Source organism: Symphalangus syndactylus, chromosome 18 (assembly GCF_028878055.3).
Source record: "Symphalangus syndactylus isolate Jambi chromosome 18, NHGRI_mSymSyn1-v2.1_pri, whole genome shotgun sequence".
NCBI lineage: Eukaryota > Metazoa > Chordata > Mammalia > Primates > Hylobatidae > Symphalangus > Symphalangus syndactylus.
In genome coordinates this window covers 60668424-60689485 of record NC_072440.2, presented here as the reverse complement: position 1 = coordinate 60689485, position 21062 = coordinate 60668424, and the positions used below count along the sequence as shown (strand labels likewise).

The following is a 21062-nucleotide window of genomic DNA, read 5'->3' as shown; positions in this document are numbered from 1 at the left end:
TCTCAGTAGAAATAGCTAATCTGTACAGAGATTTCATAAAATTGATAGTTGAACAAAGTACATCCACACACCCAAATTGTTGCACACACACTTAAAAGTTTTCCAAGAATGGGAATGAGTATCTGTTCTGAAATTAAAATAGATAAAGACTTGAAATTCAGTTCCTCAGCCACAGCAGCCACATTTTGAGGGCTCTGAAGCCACACGTGGTTCGTGGTTCCCGTGGTGGGCATGAAGGTTAATAAACTCCTGGCCAGGCGCAGTGGCTCACGCCTGTAATCACAGCACTTTGGGAGGCCGAGGCAGGCAGATCACGAGGTCAAGAGATCGAGACCATCCTGGCCAACAGAGTGAAACCCGTCTCTACTAAAAATACAAAAATTAGCCAGGCGTGGTGACACGCGCCTGTAGTCCCAGCTACTCAGGAGGCTGAGGCAGGAGAATCACTTGAACCCGGTAGGCAGAGGTTGCAGTGAGCTGAGATCACGCCACTTGCACTCCAACTTGGTGACAGAGCGAGACTCTGTCTCAAAAAAAAAAAAAGAAAGAAAAGAAAAAAAACACTACAAAAATTAGCTGGGCATGGTGGCAGGTGCCTGTAATCCCAGCTGCTTGGGAGGCTGAGGCAGGAGAATCACTTGAACCCGGGAGGCGGAGGTTGCAATGAGCCAAGATTGAGCCACTGCACTCCAGCCTAGGTGACAGAGTAAGACTCTGTCTCAAAGTAAGTAAATAAACAAACAAACAAACTCCTTAAGGCCAGGACAACACTCCCAATCCCTCTGCTCTCCCCTCTTCCCCCACTCACATCTTATCGTAATTGTCCATCTTGGAGTTTCTCAGTCTCTGCACTATAGACATTTGGACCAGATCATTCTTTGTGGTAGTGTGGGGTGGGGCTGTCCCGTGCGTTCTAGGATGTTTAGCAGCATCCCCAGCCTCTACCAAGGACTCCCCGAGTCCTGACAACCAAAAATGTCCCCAGGCATTGCCAACTGTCCCCTGGGGGTACAGTCATCCCCATCAAGAACATTGGTCTATTGCGGGGTGAGAGAGGGGTAAGACTGAGCCGATTCTCTCCATCTCCCAGGTACCTGTCCAGTGCCTGATGCACAAAGGTGCCCAAGCCTGTACCTGAACAGAAGAGGCTTACTCCACCCTGAGACTCACCTCTTCCAGGAGGCCTTCCACAATGCCTTAGCCCAGTTGGTGTTTCTGCTGGGATCCCACAGCCCCCTGCACTCACCGCTGGTGCAGTCCCCTCCCAAGGGTAGGAAATGGGCCTTGCTCACTGTGTATTTTCAAGGCCTAGCCTGGAAGTTGGTATACAGACCTGAGAAACAGGGATGACTTAGGTTGAAAGCCATGCAAGGCCAGTTTTGCCCATTTTAATTCAGGGCTTCCTCATCCCAGCAAAGGTGCTAATATCAGTCACAGTTCCATCTATACACCAGGCAATGAGCTAATATCCACAGGATTTAGAGAGGGAAACTGAGGCTCACACACGTGAAGCTTGTCCTGGATTCCAATGACCTTGAGGCTTACAATTCCTGGTTCCTCCTCTTATGGATCAAATGAAGTCATGCATGAAAAAAGATATTTGTGATACATATCAAATATTTATACTGAGAACATATAAAGAGTTCCGTGAAATCAATTTAAAAAAGGACAGGCAACACAATAGAAAAATGGGAACATCTGAAGACATACTTCATAAAAGAGGTTATCTAAGTGGTCAATAAGCATATGAAAGGTGCTCAAACTCATAGCCATCAGGGAAACAAATGCAAATTTAAAGTACATTGTGGGATCATTACGTAACTAAGTAACTAAAAAAAGAAAAGGATACCGAGTGTTGGCAAGGATGTAATGCAACCGGAACCTTCATACTTGGCTGGCGCGAGGGAAACCTGGTACAACCCCTTCGAAAAACTCTGGCTTAACTGAGACAAAGCCTGAATGTGCAACTTCTCTACAACCCAGCATTTCTACTGCTGATTATACATCCATAAGAAATGCATTCAACAGTTCACCGAAGGGCACATATCAAAATGTTCCCGGTGGCACGATTGTAATTGCCCCCAACTGGACACTATCCAAATGCCCATTGGCAATAGAATGGATAAATAAGTAAATACAAATAGATATATACTAAACAGCCAGGAGAAAGAACAAGCCAGAACCTCACGCAATAACAACACCTGTGATGAGCGAAAGAAGTCGGCACAAGAGAGACCATAACGCGTGGTTCTGTCAGAGGCACTGGAACCACAGCGACTCCATCTCTCCAATACGGGCTGGGTAAATGAGGCTGAGACCTGCTGGGTTGCATTCCCAAGAGGTCAGGCATTCTTTGTCACAGAGACAGGAAGTCAGCAGGGCTGGTTTCACAAGATACAGGTCATAAAGACCCCACTAATAAAACATGATGGCAATAAAGAAGCCAGACAAAACTGCCAAAACCAAGATGGCAACAAAAGTGACCTCTGGTCATCCTCACTGCTCATTATAGGCCAATTATAATGCATAAGCATGCTAAAAGACACTCCCACCACCAGTGCCATGAGAGTTTACAAATGCCATGGCAATGCCAGAAGTTACCCTATATGGTCTAAAAAGGTGAGGAACCCTCAGTTCTGGGAACTGCCCACTCCTTTCCCCTTATTTAGCATACGACCAAGAAATAACCATAAATATAGCCAACCAGCAGTCCTCTGAGAGGCTCTGTCTATGCAGTAGCCATTCTATTGTTTGTTTACTTCCTTAGTAAACTTGCTTTCACTTTATGAACTCACCCGGAATTCTTTTTTTTTTTTTTTTTGAGACAGAGTCTTGCTCTGTCCCCCAGGCTGGAGTGCAGTGGCGCGATCTCGGCTCACTGCAAGCTCCGCCTCCTGGGTTCACGCCATTCTCCTGCCTCAGCCTCCCGAGTAGCTGGGACTACAGGTGCCCACCACCATGCCCGGCTAATTTTTTGTATTTTTAGTAGAGACGGGCTTTCACCATGTTAGCCAGGATGGTCTCGATCTCCTGACCTCGTGATCCGCCCGCCTCGGCCTCCCAAAGCGCTAGGATTACAGGTGTGAGCCATTGCGCCCAGCCTTACCCTGAATTCTTTCTTGCACAATGTCTAAGAACCCTCTCTTGGGGTCTGGATCGGGACCCCATTCCAGTAATAGTTCCATGGATATAAAGTACAAAAACAGGTGAAATTCTAGGGGGAGATGTCAGGATGGTGGTTACCCCGGTTGGGCAAGGGGTAACTGGAGGGGGAACAAGGTGTCCTGGGGCAGGGAGGGGTGCTATGTAAGTTCAGCTATTGATCCAGGTGCTGGTTACACAAACACATTCGTCTTTTGAAAATTCATTGAGCTGTGCGCATATGAAGTATGCACTTTTCTGTATACATGTTAGACTTGAATAAAAATAGTCTTAAAGAATCACACTTTCAGCAAGCTTGGTGGCTCACACCAACACTTTGGGAGGCTGAGGCAAGAGGATCACTTCAAGGCCAAGAGCTGGAGGCTGCAATGAGCCATGGTTACACCACTGCACTCCAGCCTGGGCAACAGAGAGACTTTGTCTCTTAAAAAAAGAAAATTAATGGCCTGGCACGATGGCTCATGCCTGTAATCCCAGCACTTTGGGACGCTGAGGCAGGAGGATCACCTGAGGTCAGGAGTTCAAGACCAGCCTGGCCAACAAGGTAAAACCCTGTTTCTACTAAAAAATACAAAAGTTAGGTGGGCGTGATTGCAGGCAGCTGTAATCCCAGCTACTCGGGAGACTGAAGCAGGGAGAACTGCTTGAACCTGGGAGGTGGAGGTTGCAGTGGGCCGAGATCATGCCGCTGCACTCCAGCCTGGGTGTCAGAGCGAGACTCTGTCTAAAAAAAAAAAAGAAGGAAGGAAGGAAGGAAGGAAGGAAGGAAGGAAGGGGTATGCTACCCGCCCCACTCCACCCCACACACCTTTCCCAGCTGCTGCAGAGGAACACACAAGACTCTTTGCATTCATTCAATCAACACTTGCAGGACGGCGCTGTCCCAGGGCTAGGCTAGTGCCAGGCGCCAGGAACTTCAAGGAGAATTGAGCTTCAGCCTCTGATCATGCCACCCACACCCCGGCTCCTGGCACGGACACCTCCCAGACCCACACTCGATAAATGAGCAGCCAGGCCACGGTGGCTTTTGATCAGATGCGAAGGAGGTGATGTCTGCTTGTCTTCCTCTTTCTCTACCACCCCATGAAAAAGTTTACAGGGTTTTTCCTTATGCGGGGCCAAACCCAGCCATTCTGGCACAGGTATCAGGAGGTCACACTTGGCTACTTGTCTCTGTGGCCCTCTCTCCTCCCTCAAGTCCAGGAGATACTAGCGCCCCTGGATGCTCCCCACAGGCTGACATCTACTGAATTGTCATCTCGAGCCCAAATCTCTCCCTCACTTGGACATAGTTGCCCACTCTCTTCCTCCCTGCACCTGGGTGTTGAGCCTGGTCCTTTCCCCAGCATACCCCACCTGCAGCTGGTAGCAGCTCCATCCTTTCATGCTTGTGCCAAAAACCTTGAAGGCAGCTTTGATTCTTCTTTCTCACCCTAATCCAATCCAGCAGCAAATCCTGTTAACTTCACCTTTAAAACAGAGCCAGAATCTGCCATTTCTCACCACCCGCACTGCCAGGCGTTTGTTTCAGGCGTTCACTTCTTACCACTCTGGTCCAAGCCACCTCATCACTAGCTTCCCTGATTCTGCCCTTGTCTCATCAGTTGATTTTCAGCAAGCAGCCACAGCGACCTTAGGAAAACGGAAGTCAGGCCATGGTCCTCCTGGGCTCCGCATCCTCCCATGGCTCCCACTTTACTCAGGAAAAACCAGTCCTCATTTGCCTTACAGGTTTGACCCCGCCCCTTACCTTTCTGCCGCCAACCCCACTGGCCCCTGCCTCTTCTCCAGCCATGCTGGCCCCCTTGGTGTCCCTCAAACACACAAGCACCCTTCCTCCTCTGGGCCAGTGCCCTGGCTGTGCCCGCTGCCCGGATGCCCTTTCCTCAAACATCCACTTGGCTCACTCTCTCACCCTCCTGTCCTCTCTCACATCTCACCTCTTCAAGGCCTCTTCTGATCAACCAGTTAATGCTGCAACCTGCCCCGCCAACACGGCACTCCAGAAGCCCTCGCTCTGCGTGATTTTTTTTCCCCCAGCACTCACCGCCTTCTAACACATCATATGATTGACTTACATATTCTGCATTCATTGTCTGGGGGCCTTGAATGCTCTGTTTACTGAGCACTGCAGCTCAGTAGGTGCTCAATTAATATTTACTGGATAGAGTTGTCACTCTGCACCCCTTCTCCTGAGGCCACCGAATCCTGACTGGCCCCTCTCAGCATAGCAACCGTGAAATGGCCAGTTCTCCACTAGCCTGTCACTTGGATGCTTGACAGCATTTGAAACTCAACACAATCAACCTGAACTCATAATGGGATCTCCTGAGCTTGGTTTCTCTTCCAGGCTTGCCTGTTGGAACAAGCCAGAAATCCAAGATCATTATGAACCTCCTCCTCCCCCATGAACCCCTGATCCAATCACCACTGAGTCCTGTGCATTACTCACTACCCCCAGGATCCAGCTGTTTCTCTCCATCACCAGCAGCCCAGTCTAAGTCCCCACTGTCTGCCACCTGATCATGCTTCCACCCCTGCCTGACCCCATATGGTGGCATGTCACCCCCTGCCTTCACTACACTTCCAAAGTTTCCCACTGTCTTCAGGATGCAATTTCTTCACATGGCTTAGAGGGGTGTCATGATCAGACCCCTTCTCCAGCCCCATGGACCTTCTATCAGCCCCAAGGGTGCTATGCATCCCTGGCTTTCTTATTTTCATTCTCAGTCCACCTTTGACCCCTGGTGCAGACACATAACCTAGGCCTGGCCAATCACAGCATTTCATTCCCAGGCTGCAGTGTTGGTTCAAAGATGGATGTTTGACCCAATCTAGGTCAATGAAACTCAACTGGAGACTTTTACAGAATTCTGTGGGGAGGCTAAGCTAGTAGGGTATAGGGCTGGAGGTGTGGGGCCATCTCTAGTCACCACCTGCAAAGCTGGCGTGAGAGCAAAGCCAACCTAGGAAGGTGGAGCCAAGAGATGGAGACATAAATCCCTGAAATTAGTTGAGTCCTTGGATCTAGCCATGCCTGAGGCTTACCTCTTACACAATCCAATAAATTTACCTTTTTGCTCAATGCTATGGAAGCTGAGTTTCTGTCTCTGTTTATCAAGAGTCCTAGCTAACAGGTGTGTCCATACCCTCTTCCCACCTTATCTTGGGCTGCTTGTTATCTCCTCAGCTCAAGTATCTCCTTCTCCAAGAAGCCTTCCTTGAATACCCCGACTAGATTAAGCTCTACCCTCCTATGTCTCACAGTCCCCTCTGCCTACCACTCACCATTCTGTACGGTAAATGCTGTTTGCCCTTCTGTTTCCCATATTCCACTGTGAGTGCTCACGGGCTGGGAGGCATTGCAGTCTGGTGGGTTATTTTCTTCTTCTTCTTCTTTTTCTTTTTTTCCTACACTTATCACAGAGCCTGACACTGAGAGGCATTCATATTTTATTTTTTGAGGTCATTTTGCTCATCAGTAAGTTTCCTCAGATATCAGGGAGTAGTGAAAAAAGAATGGGTTTTGCAGAAAGATGCACCTGAGTTTGAATTCCCCACCCATTAGTTTTGTGACCTCAGGTAAATCACTTAACCTCTCTGGGCCTCATTTTTCTCATCTGTGAATTGGGAGAGCAGCTAAATACACATAAGGGCTTTACTACCATATTAGAGCTGGTTAAGTGTTTAATTAATGATAGTTCCTGGCTCTACTTTCTTCCTCCAGGGATTGCTCAAGCAATCTTCCCACCTCAGCCCCCCGAGTAGAGAGGACCATGGGTACACACCACCACACCTGGTTAATTTTGTTTATTTTTTGTCGAGATGAGGTCTCACTACGTTGTCCAGGCTGGTCTCAAACTCCTGGGCTAAAGTGATCCACCCTCCTCGGCCTCCCAAAGTGCTAAGATGACAGGCGTGAGCCACGGCGCCACATCTAGTTCCACCATCTTATCTGAAGGCTCGGGGTGATGGTTGGGGTCAGTCATTGACTCCGACTTCCGCCCCAACAATGTGGATTTGAGTTTCCACACAAGATGTGACTCTAGAGTATCTTTATTAACATGTCAGAAGGTTTCCTGATGTTTTTGCTTACAAAGTCTTCAGCTAACTTCCCTCTTCCCCTGGCCCCAACTGTAGTTTATGGCTTTTCTGATTGCATGACTTTCGACTTCTTTGTTGTGGAGGTTTTGCAATGGCTGATGGCCAAAAAGTGAAAAGGCTTGACCAAGAACAAAGAAACAATAAATAAATACTTGCTGGATGTAATGTTCCTTAACAAGATGGCCTCAACCTTTTTTTTTTGTGGTTCATCCAGGAAGCATGAGGTCTTCATCCTGGTAATATTTTGGGCATATTACTAGAGGCAGCAGTTGGCTCTAGGTGGGGGTTTTAAGAGCAGAATTTGTCAGCCCCAGTTCTGGGGTAGCGCATACTAGGAATCCGGTTTCCTGAGCATTCACCTGCTCCTGTGTTTCCTTCCTGGACAGACTGTGATATCTTCTTCATTTTCACTCACTCCTAGAAGCAGGAAGAACTGGAAGAATTGCAAAGGCTTTAAGAGCTGCTCAGAGTATGAACAGTTAAAAAATCACAGGGAGAAACCCACGAGACAGAAGGGGCATGATCTCATGGTTCACTGTTCTGGGGGACGGATTCACAGTTCGGGAACAGCCTTTTCCTAATGGTACAGGGCTTTGGGGGACCTGGGTTTTATGGAAAATATTTCCATCTGCAAACTTGCCTGGCCATTACCAGGAAGCAAAATGCCATGGGGAGAGTCCCTTAACTTCTCTGAGCCTCAGTTTCCTCATCTGTAAAATGGGTGAAGAACAACAAAATCTTTGTTGCTATGAATTACTGAGCACTTCTATGCATTAGGTGCCATATAACTATTATCTGTCACCCACAAAATAATCATTATTATGATCCCTGTTGCACAGATGAGGAAACTGAGGACCAGAGAAGTGTCTGGCCCAAGGTCTCAGAGCTCATGCATAAGCCAGCTGGAGTTCTAACTCAAGTGTGTCTGACTTGAGAGTTGCTATCATCCCACAACAACAGGCCTCCTCTTGATGCCTGCCTCACGGGTCACTGTGAGGTTCCAATGGCATCACACACACAAAAGATAAAGATACTCCCTGAGGCACCTGTTTGCTCAGGAACCAGCAAGCCATAGGTATTCGGGAGGCGACTGGCTGGAGACAAATACAAGTCCCTTGGATCCTCATTATCTGCTTTTCTCCTGGGCTCCCCTCATGCCCAGTCCTAAGCAGAGAGGGTCTCAGAGAGCAGAAATGAGGAAAAGGCAACAGCGAGCAACTGCATCCTTGCAATGAAGGAGCACCCACCAGCATCCTCACCACCCAGAATGTAGGCTCCCAACCATGGGTTGCACTGTGCCTATCACCTCCCACAACTCCAGCCCCGCCAGGGATTTGCCACCAACCAGGAGAACCCAACTAGAAGGGGTCCAGGAGGAGCCATCCTTTCCTACCTACTCTTGGAGGGGCGGCATGCCACTGGCTTTCTGGACCATAAAATGAGATATGCCATGAACTTCCCCACCCTGTCCATCCCAAGACCATCTAAGGGACTCCAGCAGGAGGACACAGTCCATGACTTCTAAGATTTGAGCCCTCCCTACGAGGACCTGTCCCCACTCAGTCTCACTTCCCATCACACACCCTAGATGCAGGGGTAAGAATCTAGGTTTGACTCCCGCCCCTCCACTTCCCCAGATAAGTGGTCCAATTCCCCCGTGCCCCATGTCTTTCATCTGGAAAATGGGGATACCACAGCACTTCCCTGGAGGTTGAGATGAATTTGCACCTAGGAAGTCCTTAGCAGAGTACCTGACACACACTAGGGCATCCATACACATTGGCTGTGAATATTACGACTTTGAAACCGAATGCCTTCTTGACTCTGTACTGATACTATTCCTTCTTCCCACAATGCCTCCCTTCCCTTTTTGCCTCCTCTCCCAAATAATTACGGCAATAACAGTAATCATCACACTTACCAATTGCTAAGGGCCTCCTACTTGCAAGACCATGTACAGAATGCTTCTCAAAGACCATCTCCTTCCTGTTGCATCCTCCGGAGACAGCGACACTATCATTTCTATACTTCCCCTTGTGTCCATCTAAAACATCAGCTCTCCCAGGGCAGGAACGGGGTCTCTCCTGCTCACTGCTGGATTCCTGGCATCCAGCATACAGCAGGCACACAGGAGGTGCTCATATTCGCTGCCTAAATGAGACCCCACTGAATCCTCACAAAAACCCGCTGCTGTAAGTGATGATGGCATCCTTTTAAAATGAAGATGCAGGCCGGGCGCAGTGGCTCACGCCTGTAATCCCAGCACTTTGGGAGGCCAAGGCGGGCGGATCACGAGGTCAGGAGTTCGAGACCAGCCTGACCACCATGGTGAAACCCTGTCTCTACTAAAAATACAAAAAAATTAGCCAGACGTGGTGATGCACGCTTGTAATCCCAGCTACTCAAGAGGCTGAGGCAGGAAAATTGCTTGAACCCGGGAGGCGGAGGTTGCAGTGAGCCGAGATCATGCCACTTCCCTCAAGCCTGGGTGACAGAGCGAGACTCCGTCTCAAAAAAAATAAATAATAAAAAAAATAAATAAAATAAAATAAATTAAAAATGCAAAGGACACACACACAAAAATTAAGGAAATTATCCAAGGCTGCGTCACGCTAAATGGCAAAACACAGACATGAACCTAGGGCTGTGGAGTGCTAAGTTCACACTCTTACTAATTAAGGAAATCCCATGTCCCAAACGGGGCTCCACCCCATACGCCTTGGAAGGCTTCTCTGACAGCTGCCACTGACAACAATGGAGCTGGTCTTCTTGAAACACCATCAAAGCTGGACTTTGAAAGTAACATTCCTGGGAGATTCTCTGTACCAGCAAAGCCCCAAGTCAGATCTATAGGAGCCTGTGGGTCAGCACAGGAGATTGACACCCAAGTAACAGGATAATTCACAGAATGAAATAAGAGCTTGGTTAGGGGAAGCAAGTCATGTCATCACGGACATTAGAGGAAGGAATCTGAGCTGAGTCTAAAAGAATGCCAGCATTTTAACACGTGCAGAAGTTAGAAGAAGCGTCCCAAGTAGAAGGAACAGCTAGAGCAGAAGGCAGAAGTGTGAAAGCATACTGGAAATTTGGAGAATGGCAAGGAATTCGCTGTGAACAGAATAGTCTCTGTGGAGGAGGGGAAGGTAAATAATCATGGCAATAAGAATAACAACAATAATAGTAAGACAAAGCCGGGCACAGTGGCTCATGCCTATAATCCCAAGCATTTTGGGAGGTTGAGGTGGGAGAATCACTTGAGACAAGGAGTTCAAGACCAGCCTGGGCAACATAGCAAGACCCTGTCTCTTAAAAAAAAAAAAAAAAAAAAAAAGGCCGGGCACGGTGGCTCACACCTGTAATCCCAGTTCTTTGGGAGGCTGAGGTGGGCGGATCGCAAGTTCAGGAGATTGAGACCATCCTGGCTAACACAGTGAAACCCCGTCTCTACCAAAAATACAAAAAATTAGCCAGGCGTGGTGGCAGGCGACTATCGTCTCAGCTACTCAGGAGGCTGAGGCAGGAGAATGGTGTGAACTCAGGAGGCGGCGCTTGCACTGAGCCGAGATTGCGCCACTGCACTCCAGCCTGGGCGACAGAGCGAGACTCTGTTCCAAAAAAAAACAACAAAAAAGAAAATTAAATTAGCCAAGCATGGTGGTGCATACTTGTAGTCCCTGCTCCTTGGGAGGGTGAGATCACTTGAGCCCAGGAATTCAAGGCTGCAGCAAGCTATGATCATGCCACTGCAATCCAGCCTGAGTGACAAAGCAAAACCCTGTCTTTAAAAAAAAAAAAAAGCAAACATGCATATAGTGCTTACTGTGTGCCTGGTGGGGGGGGTGGGTTTCTACACGCTTTACAAATATTGGCTCTTTTTTTTTTTTTTTTTTTGAGACAAGGTCTTGCTCTGTCACCCAGGCTGAAGTGCAGTGGCACTATCTTGGCTCACTGTAACTTCCACCTCCCGGGTTCAAGCGATTCTCCTGCCTCAGCCTCCCGAGTAGTAGCTGGGACTACAAGTGTGTGCCACTATACTTAGCTAATTTTTTGTACTTTTTTAGTAGAGATGGGGTTTCACCGTGTTAGCCAGGATGGTCTCGAACTCCTGACCTTGTAATCTACCCACCTTGGCCTCCCAAAGTGCTGGGATCACAGGTGTGAGCCACTGTGCCCGGCCATTTTTTTTTTTTTTTTTTTTTTTTTTTGAGACAGAGTCTCGCCATGTCTGTCACCCAGACTGGAATGCAGTGGCACAATCTTGGCTCACTGCAACTTCCATCTCCCGGGTTCAAGTGATTCTCCTGCCTCAGCCTCCTGAGTAGCTGGGATTACAGGTGTGTGTCACCATGCCTAGCTAATTTTTGTATTTTTAGTAGAAATGGGGTTTCACCATGTTGGCCAGGCTGGTCTCAAACTCCCGACCTCAGGAAGAGGTCTAGATCTCCCAAAGTGCTAGGATTACAGGCATTAGCCACCATGTCCGGCCAAGTTTCATTTCTTAGGTCTCACCCACAGGAGTGAGAGAAAACATTATCATGCAGCTGGAGGAAGGAATATCAGTAATACTCATGAATAAACACCAAAATGTATTATTATCTTTAAGAATTACCAAAAGGAATTTCAATTAAAATCAATTATATAGGCTGGTCTTGAACTCCTGACCTCAGGTGATCCGCCCGCCTCCGCCTCCCAATCACTCATTTAATCCTCACAACTAATCTATGAGGACAGTGCTCTGTCATTCCATTTTACAGCTGAGGAAGCCAAGGCACAGAAAGGTGAAGTCCTTGCCTGAGATCTCACAGCAGGTTTTAGCGCCCGTGTGCTTCATCTGCTGCACCTCTACTACCCCAGCTCTCAACGTGGGTTCTCTGACCAGCAGGAACAGCGCTTGGGAACCTACACAAAATGCAGATTATCAGGGCTCAAGGAGACCACGCTGAATGGGAATTCTGGAAGTGGGGTACAGCAACCTGTGTTGAACAAGCCCTCCATCCACAGTAAGGTCAGCAACCTCTGACCCCACAAACCTGACCACGCTCTGCAATCCTCAGGACTGTGCCACGGGGACTATGCTTGGGGACCCCAAGGTCCTCAGAGAAGGAAGATTTTGCCCAGAGTCCCGCAGTAGGTAGAGGAGAGCAAACCAGGCCTCGAACCAGAATCTCCCATCTCTCAGAAGTGGGTGTCTACACAACAACCCCTGAGGGATGTCAAAGCAGCCACCGGCTCAACACAGGGGTACACTGTTCCCAGCTTCTGAGGCATGGAAGACCCAGACCCCATTACTTCCAAGCTATTTGCATGATCCAGAACAAGTTACCTCAACTCTCTGGGCCTCAGTTTCCCCATCTGTGAAAAGAAAAAGCTGGACCCTATTTCTTTCTTTCTTTCTTTTTCTTTTGAGACAGGGTCTCACTCTGTCACCCAAGCTAGAGCGCAGTGGCGTGATCTTGGCTCACTGCAGCCTTGACCTCCCAGGCTCAAACAATCTCCCACCTCAGCCTCCAAAGTAGCTGGGAATAAAGCATGCACCACCATGCCCGGCTGATTTTTGTACTTTTTTGTAGAGACAGAGCTTCGCCATGTTGCTCAGGCTGGTCTTGAACCCCTGAGTTCACGCAAATGATCTGCCCGCACTGGCCTCCCAGAGTGCTGGGATTATAGGTGTGAGCCACCGTGCCCGGCCTGGAGGCAAGACTCAATTTCTAACCTTGTTTTTCTTCCCAAAACTCTACTGTGCACTTGAGCAAGGAATGACCACGTAGCAGAATGAAGGGCAAAGGCACCTACTGCATGCAGCTTCCAGCAGCGCTCAGAGGCAGGGTAGCCGACACTCCCCCAGTACCCCAAACCAAATCAAACCAAAAGCAGTATCTGCCGTCCTGCTGCTAGCCCAGGCTTCCTCTTCTTCCCCACAGCCCTGGGGCCCGGTAGGGAAGGGAGGGCCCTGGGGGCGTGGAAAGGCTGTGGGTTGAGGGGAAACCATGGCCTTGTAGGGTGGCCTTGCCAGGTGCCTGACTTCACAGGGCCTCTGTCTTCCACCTGGCAAGTAGCTACAACTACTTTCTCACACCTCCAAGGGCTTCTGGCCGAGCCCCCAGGCTCTGCAAGGATCCGGATGGTTCTGTGGCAGGATGTCAGTCACCAGCCAAAGCAAGTGAGATGAAAAGTTTCTAATGAGAGAAAGGAAGGGCCGTGCTGGCACCTGTGTGGGCTTGGGGTCGGCAGCGGGAAGGAAGGGGGAAGTGGTGCAGGTTGGGGCGGAAGAAGACACAGAGAGACAAAAACAGAGAGAGGCAGAGACAGAGGGAGATAGAGACAGAGGAGATAGACGGGGAGAGAGAGTCAAAGGAGAGGCAAAGATGGGAGTAAGACAGAAAGAGTGACGAGACGGGAAGACACGAGTTGGGGGGATGGGTGGGAGGGAGAGAGAGGCAGGGAGACAAAAATAGAAATCAAGACAAGTTGGGTACAGAAGCTCACGTCTGTAATCCCAGTACTTTGGGAGGCTGAGGCAGGTGGATTGCTTGAGCCCAGGAGTTCAAGACCAGCCTGGACAACATAGTGAGACCCCCATTTCTACAAAAAATAAAAAATGAACTAGGTGTGGTGGTCTGTACCTGTAGTCCCAGCTACTCGAGAGGCTGAGGCAGGAGAATTGCTTGAGCCCAGGAGTTCAAGGCTGCAATGGTGCCATTGCACTCTAGCTTGGGCAACAGAGCAAGACCATCTCAAAAAAAGAAAAAAAAAAAAAGAAAAAAGAAAGAAAAGCAGAGTAAGAACACCAGACAGAGGAGAGAGATGAGGAGCAGAAGCAGCCTGGAGCAGGAACCTCAGCTCCTACACCATCAATGGGCACCTACATCCCTGCACCCACATCTTAGCTACACAGCCATCCTGCCCTTCAGTCAAGGCCCCTGGAGTTCCAGGGAAGAAGGGGAATGTTAAGAGAGAGGTGACTACTGGCCCGGCCCCCTCCAGCCCTATCACCTGTTGTGGGGCTCTCCAAATTCCAACCTGCTGAACACTACCTTCCCAATGTTAATTACATCCAGAACTCCCTTTAATCTTATTCATTTTTGTTCAATGGATTCAATATTTTTAAAACATATTTTCAAGGGAAACTATAATCTGCTGGATTAAATTAAAAACATGCCCTAATTAAAAAGTTAATGCAAAAATAAAATCGAAGGAAGCAATGCTTTTTTATGTCTTCTGGCTGGAGACAGTTGCCAGCCTAAGGAAGGATCCCCGAAGGAGCCGGCTGTGTCTGATCTTTGTTAAACAAGAGGAGTCTGGGGAGAAGCACTAAAGACGCGTTAGCACCTAATGGAGGCTTTCTCCGGAAAGTCATCAGAGGGTGGGGAGGAAGACTTTTGCTCTGTGATTTAGCACTTCATACTAGGCAACAGCAGCCTCCAGGGCAAAATTAAAGTCCTTTGGCATCACACTGAGGCTCGGTTGTGACTTAACTCCTGCTGACCTCCAATTTTAACACCACCGATTCCCCCAACCCTCAACACACACACAAACACATTATAGTCTTTGTGCCCTGAACTCTACCAAACATACCAGGCCACAGAGTCTCACACCTCCAAACTTTTGCACTTGTGATTCTCTCTCCTTGGAAAACCTTTCCTGACCTCCTCTACAAAGCTAACTCCTACTGGCATCATTTGTACCCCTTCCTCCAAGAAGCCTTCCCTGACTGCCTCCTGTCCCTGTACCAGTATCCCCCAAGGTGCTTAGCATCCTGTGTGGCTTCTGGTGTTGCTTCCCTGCTGACCCCACAGAATGTGCAGGGCTGGGACCCCATCCTAGTCCCCACATCCTCTCAGAACCTAGCATGGTCCCCAAACTTCCAGCACAGGGTGCACAGGTACTTGTTGAGTAAACAGAAGGATGGATTGAGAAAGAAATGAAGGCACCAGAACACTCTGGGACAGAAGGAAATTTAAACAAAACCCTCTCTGTGCTCTGGGAAAAAGTTCTAGGCAGAAGCTCCTGTCCAGTAAGAATCAGGCGACTTGACTCAAATTGGCCTCACCTACTCACTGGTCCACAAACTCTGGGCCAATGGCCCAGCCTCTATTCAGTTTTCTCGCCTATAAAGTGAAGGCAGTAGTATCGCCTATGATAGAATTGAGCCAAGAAAAACAAACGTAAAGAGCTAAGTACCCAGAAAGCACTCAAATCTTAACTGCAATCATTACTATTTTTATTAGCATCTAACACCAAACCAAAGTTTTATAACTTGTAGGGACCCAAAAGATGATCAGAAAAGCGACTAGCAGACTTTCTCTTCAAAGGCCAGCAATGTGGGCCCTATGGTCTCTATCACAACTACTACACTCTGCTTTTGTTGCACAACAGCAGCTATAGACAAAATGTCAATAAATAAGCATAGCTGTGTTCCGATAAAACTTTTATTTACAAATACAGGTAGTAGGCCGGATGTGGCCTATGAGTGGTAATCTGCCAATTTCTAATCCAGGCCCTCACTATTGCAAATGTGGTCTTTAGACAAACAACATCGGAGGCCCCTGGAAGCTGGTTAGAAACACGGTCTTAGTCTCTGCCCCAAACCTGCTAATCAGAATCTGCAGTTTAGCCGGGTGTGGTGGCTCACGCCTGTAATCCCAGCACTTTGGGAGGCCGAGTCAGGCAGATCACTTGAGGTCAGGAGTTTGAGACCAGCCTGGCCAACACAGTGAAATCCCGTCTCCAGTAAAAATACAAAAATTAGCCGGGCATGGTGGCAGGCGTCTGTAATCCCAGCTACTTGGGAGGCTGAGGCAGGAGAATCGCTTGAACCCGGGAGGCAGAGGTTGCAGTGAGCCGAGATTGCGCCATTGCACTCCAGCCTGGGCAACAAGATCGAAACTCCATCTAAAAACAAAACAAAACAAAACAAAACCAAAAACAACCAAAAACACAGAATCTGCACTTTAACAAGATCCCCAAGGGGATCGTATGCATGTTAAGATCTGAGAGGCCTGGGTACTCAACTTCATAGGCTGACATCTCACATGGGAGATGTGGGTTACTTTTTCTTGCCTGATGCCTCCACCAGAACGTAAACTCCAGGACAACTAGGACCTCGTTGCTTCTTAAATCTTGCACCCCAACATCCAGCTGAAGGTTCTCATGTGTCCTTATTCTAGTGGAAGACATCACTCAGTGGCTATCCGTGCGGTGCTGGGATCAAGGCATGACTTGCACTGGCAGCCTCTGAAGTTAGGCAGATAGGCTTTGAGTCCTGGTGCTGAATCTCAGGCCTGTGTGACCTCGGGAAAGTGATTATTTCCAAGCCTTGGCTTCTGGGAAATGGCGTGGTCAATAACAAATATCTCACTGTGGGGAACAAGAGTTAGGTAGGGAGCTGTACCAGGTAAGGTGGCACGGCACCCTGGCGCCCAGAGACAGGAACTCCCCACCCAGGGAGTATGCAATGGAGACAACCTCTAGTCCCAGCACTCTGGGAGGCTGAGGTGGGAGGATCACTTGAGCCTGGGAGGCAGAGGTTGCAGTGAGCCGAGATCACGCCACTGCACTCTAGCTTGGGCAACGGAGCGAGACTCCATCTCAAAATGGAAAAAAAGAAAAAAACAAATAAAAGGCCGGGCACAGTGGCTCACACCTGTAATCCCAGTACTTGGGGAGGCTGACCCGGGCAGATCAGTTGAGGTGAGGAGTTCAAGACCAGCCTGGCCAACATGGTGAAACCCCGTCTCTACCAAAAAAATACAAAAATTAGCTAGGCATGGTGATAGGCACCTGTAATCCCAGCTACTTGGGAGGCTGAGGCAGGAGAATCACTTGAACCGAGGAGGCAGAGGTTGCAGTGAGCCAAGATCACACCACCGCACTCCAGCCTGGGCGACAGAACAAGACTCCATCTCAAAAAAAAAAAAAAAAAAATGCCTTGAGGGCTTAAAATGGCAGACAGGGCATCGGGAGGCCTCAGACAACCTCCAATGTCCTAGAAACACAGAGCTGGAAGGGCTCTTGGAGTACGTCCAAAAAAAAAAAAAAAAACTGTGGCCATGCGCGATGGCTCACACCTGTAATCCCAGCACTTTGGGAGGCCAAGGCAGGCGGATCACAAGGTTAAGAGTTCAAGACCAGCCTGGCCAATATGGTGAAACCCCATCTCTATTAAAAATACAAAAATTAGCTGGGCGTGGTGGCATGTGCCTGTAATCCCAGCTACTTGGGAGGCTGAGGCAGGAGAATAGCTTGAACCCAGGAGACGGAGGTTGCAAGGAACCGAGATCATGCCATTGCACTCCAGCCTGGGCGACAACAGTGAGACTTCGTCTCAAAAAAAAAAAAAAAAATTGTTTTTAAAGCAATGGAACTGCTTATTCAAGTGGCACCAGGCAGGCCTGAGGCATCCTCAGGTCCCCTGAAAAGATCCTCAGATCCCCTGAAGAGCCGCACTTACATGACAATGGGGAGTGGGGGAAACCACAGTGACCGGGAGAGCCCAGGCCACCTACGGGGCAGCTTCAGGCCACTCCAGTTTGGCCTGGGTTTCCAAGAGAAATGAGAAATCAGAATTTTTCTCCAGAAATGTTTGGATGTTGACTCAATTTTAAAAACACACACATAGCATGGGAGCTCAACAAAAAACATGCGGCAGGGTAAACTCACCCATTTAACATGTACGGAAACTGGGGCTCAGAGAGGGGAAGCTCCTTGCCCAATGTCACACAGCAATTTGGAGGAAGAGTTGGGACTTGGCTGCTTCCAAGCTCTGCTGTGCATGAGAGTGTGGGAGTGGGAGGAACAGAGCGAGTAGGGAGGAGTGGGTGGGAATCTGGACTTTACAGGCCAAGAGCCCTGCATGTTCTGTCCATCAGGGAAGGAGTGTGGACAGAAGGATGGAGAGTGGATCAATATTTATTCAGAATAGTTATAACAACACCTGACATTTTCTGTGCGTTTTCTATGTGCTAGGCCTTAAGATGGGATATCAAGGAGGGGTAAGAATGAGAATTCAGAGGGCAGAGTCTGGGCTGGGTGTGGTGGCTCACACCTGTAACCCCAGCACTTGCGAGGCCAAGGTGGGATGATCGCTTGAGCCCAGAAGTTCAAGGTTATAGTGAGCTATGATTGTGCCACTGCACTCCAGCCTAGGCAACACAGCAAGACCCTGTCTCAAAACAAACAAAAAAACACAAAACAAAGAAAAAGAGAGACTCTGGATCCAAATCCTATGTCTCCCACTTCCTAGCTGGGTGACCTTCTGCAAACTACTTCACCTCTCTGAGCCTCAGCCTGTTCACATCATATGGCTGTTGGGGGAATTAAATGAGTTAAGGCACATACAGTGCCTAGAACGGTGTCTGGCACCCAGCAAGCCCTGTTGATATTGGCTGCATTTATAATTGTTGCCTTTTGACAGACAGAGGAACTAAGGTTCACAAACGAACATGTTCAAAATTCCAAAGAGCCTGTTTAACCCCAGGGCCTCAGCTTTTGCCTGGTACCAAGATAAGTGCTTTACCACCATTCCCTTCCATCCAGCACCCCTGGAAGATAGGTCCTACTTATACCTGCATTCAGTGGATGAGAAAACCAACGCATAGAGAAACAGCCAACAGCCCCAGAAAGATGTGGAGCACCTGGATTCTAATACAGGCCAGTGCGCCTAGCTCCCTATCACACTGCCTGCTTTCTGGGTTGCCTGCCTGCTTTCTGGCTGCAGAAGCCCTGGTCAAAAGTCTTACTGATACAAAAAGTCACTCGGCAGACGGGCTGGCTGCCAGCCATCTGAGCACATAGGATAAGACGTTTCTCCCTGGGCCATCAGCCCCAGACATTCCCTAGGGCCTGTGGGCACTGCCCTCTGAGGTCCTTCCCAGCAATTTCTGGGGCTTGGCCAAGATCTCAGGCAGCTCTGAATGAATCATTCCCACAAATCCTCCTCCAGCTGCAGTCCAGGGTGGGGGAGACCTGAGAAGTGACAGGGGAGGGGATAGTCATCCCAGATCTCTGGAGGGGCCCCAGACCAGGTACATGTGTGTCCTCAGAGAGCACGGGGACTTGCAAGCAATAGGAATAGGCAGCAAGTCGGGGAGCAGGAGCTGCTGCTACCCAGAGAAGCTTCCCTGGTGCCACATGGGGCATTAAAGCCACACAAGCCACACCCATTTTTCCAAAAAAGTACATTCTGGTCACCAACCCCAGGCTGTGAAGCTATATCTGATCTGCCACTCTTGCTACAAATACACCCACAAAGTCACATCAATAATACATTTCAGGCCAGGCGTGGTGGCTCACGCCTGTAATCCCAGCACTTTGGGAGGCCGAAGCGGGCGGATCACAAGGTCAGGAGATCGAGACCATCCTGGCTAACACCGTGAAACCCCGTCTCCACTAAAAATACAAAAAAATTAGTCAGGCATGCGCCTGTAGTCCCAGCTACTCGGGAGGCTGAGGCAGAAGAATGGCGTGAAGCCGGGAGGTAGAGCTTGCAGTGAGCCGAGATTACGCCACTGCACTCCAGCCTGGGCAACAGAGCGAAACTCCGTCTCAAAAATAATAATAATAATAATAATAATAATACATTTCAACAGCCTAACCGATCCCAAGGTACCACCACATCTTAGTTCTGAATGGTCTATGCCCATTCCTCAGTAGGATACACTGAGACCCAGAGAGTGGCAGTTCCTTGCCTAGGGAGCCTTCCCACTCTGTCTTCATGTCCCTAGGCTGCTTTCTTTCCTTTTTTTTTTTTTAATATTTAATTGATTTTTGTGTATTGACCTAATACCCTACAGTCTTGCCCTGTTGCCCAGGCTGGAGTGCAGTGGTGCGATCTCAGCTCACTGCAACCTCTGCTCAAGCGATCCTTCCACCTCGGCCTCCCGACTATCTGGGAATACAGGTGCGCACCACCACGCCTGGCTAATTTTTGTATTTTTTGTAGAGATGGAGTTTCACTATGTTATTCAGGCTGGTCTCGAACTCTTAGGCTCAACCAATCCACCCACCTCAGCCTCCAAAAGTGCTGGGATTACAAGCATGAGCCATGCACCCGGCCTAGGCTGCTTTCTTAATGCACAGGAATTCAGGATTTTAAAAGGACAAGCAAAGGCAAGTATGGAAAAAAGAATAAAGTCACAAGGTGCCAGATACAGCGGCTGGGAGGCGTGGTCTTAACACCATTCCCAAACAGCAGCTGCCCAGATGAACCAAGTTGTCAGGAAACAGGAACACGCAGATAAGTGCTGGTCTAAGTTCCTGAACCAGCAGAGTACAGGTTCAAGCTGGGGTGAACTAACTACCTACAAGGAACTCTTCCTCTGTGAAAATGCTAGGTTCTGACCTGAGTTCTTCCGGTGCAGCCTCTTGCTGAAGCAAAGAGCGTGAAGGAAGAAACATAGGGTCCTAGGGGTGGGGAAGATGCTGAGAGGAGGGGGAAGATGTGTGTGCAGAATGTTCACAGATGAAGCGTCTGTAACTCAGGACTGCTTATCTCAGGCCTGGGGGGTGGCCCCTCTTGAAATAAGCAGCAACTCACATAGGACACTCCTGTGGCCACTCAGAGAGGTTACCTTCAGAGTAGCGTGGGGGGGTCCGGATAGGGTGTGAGCAGGACTAGACTTAGTTTTGGGGTCAAGGGACAAGTCTTCCCCTTCAGTTATGGTCTAGGAGAGCCATGGAGGGTCTCCCTGGCCTCCACAAAGCCTCAGCTGGCAAGGGGGCTCTGGGCTGGCCTGGGGTGGGAAGATCCAAGTAGCTTCCACCTTCCTTTCACTCCCTCTTAATACTGTGTGCCAGCT

The 21062-nt window shown here is 49.0% G+C and overlaps 1 protein-coding gene across 1 annotated transcript in view; it reads right to left on the bottom strand.

The window, feature by feature from the left end:
- The window catches only part of TPST2 (tyrosylprotein sulfotransferase 2), a 64487-nt gene that overhangs the window by 40545 nt on the left and 2880 nt on the right, over positions 1 to 21062 (bottom strand). The gene's annotated exons all lie outside the window — the stretch shown is intronic.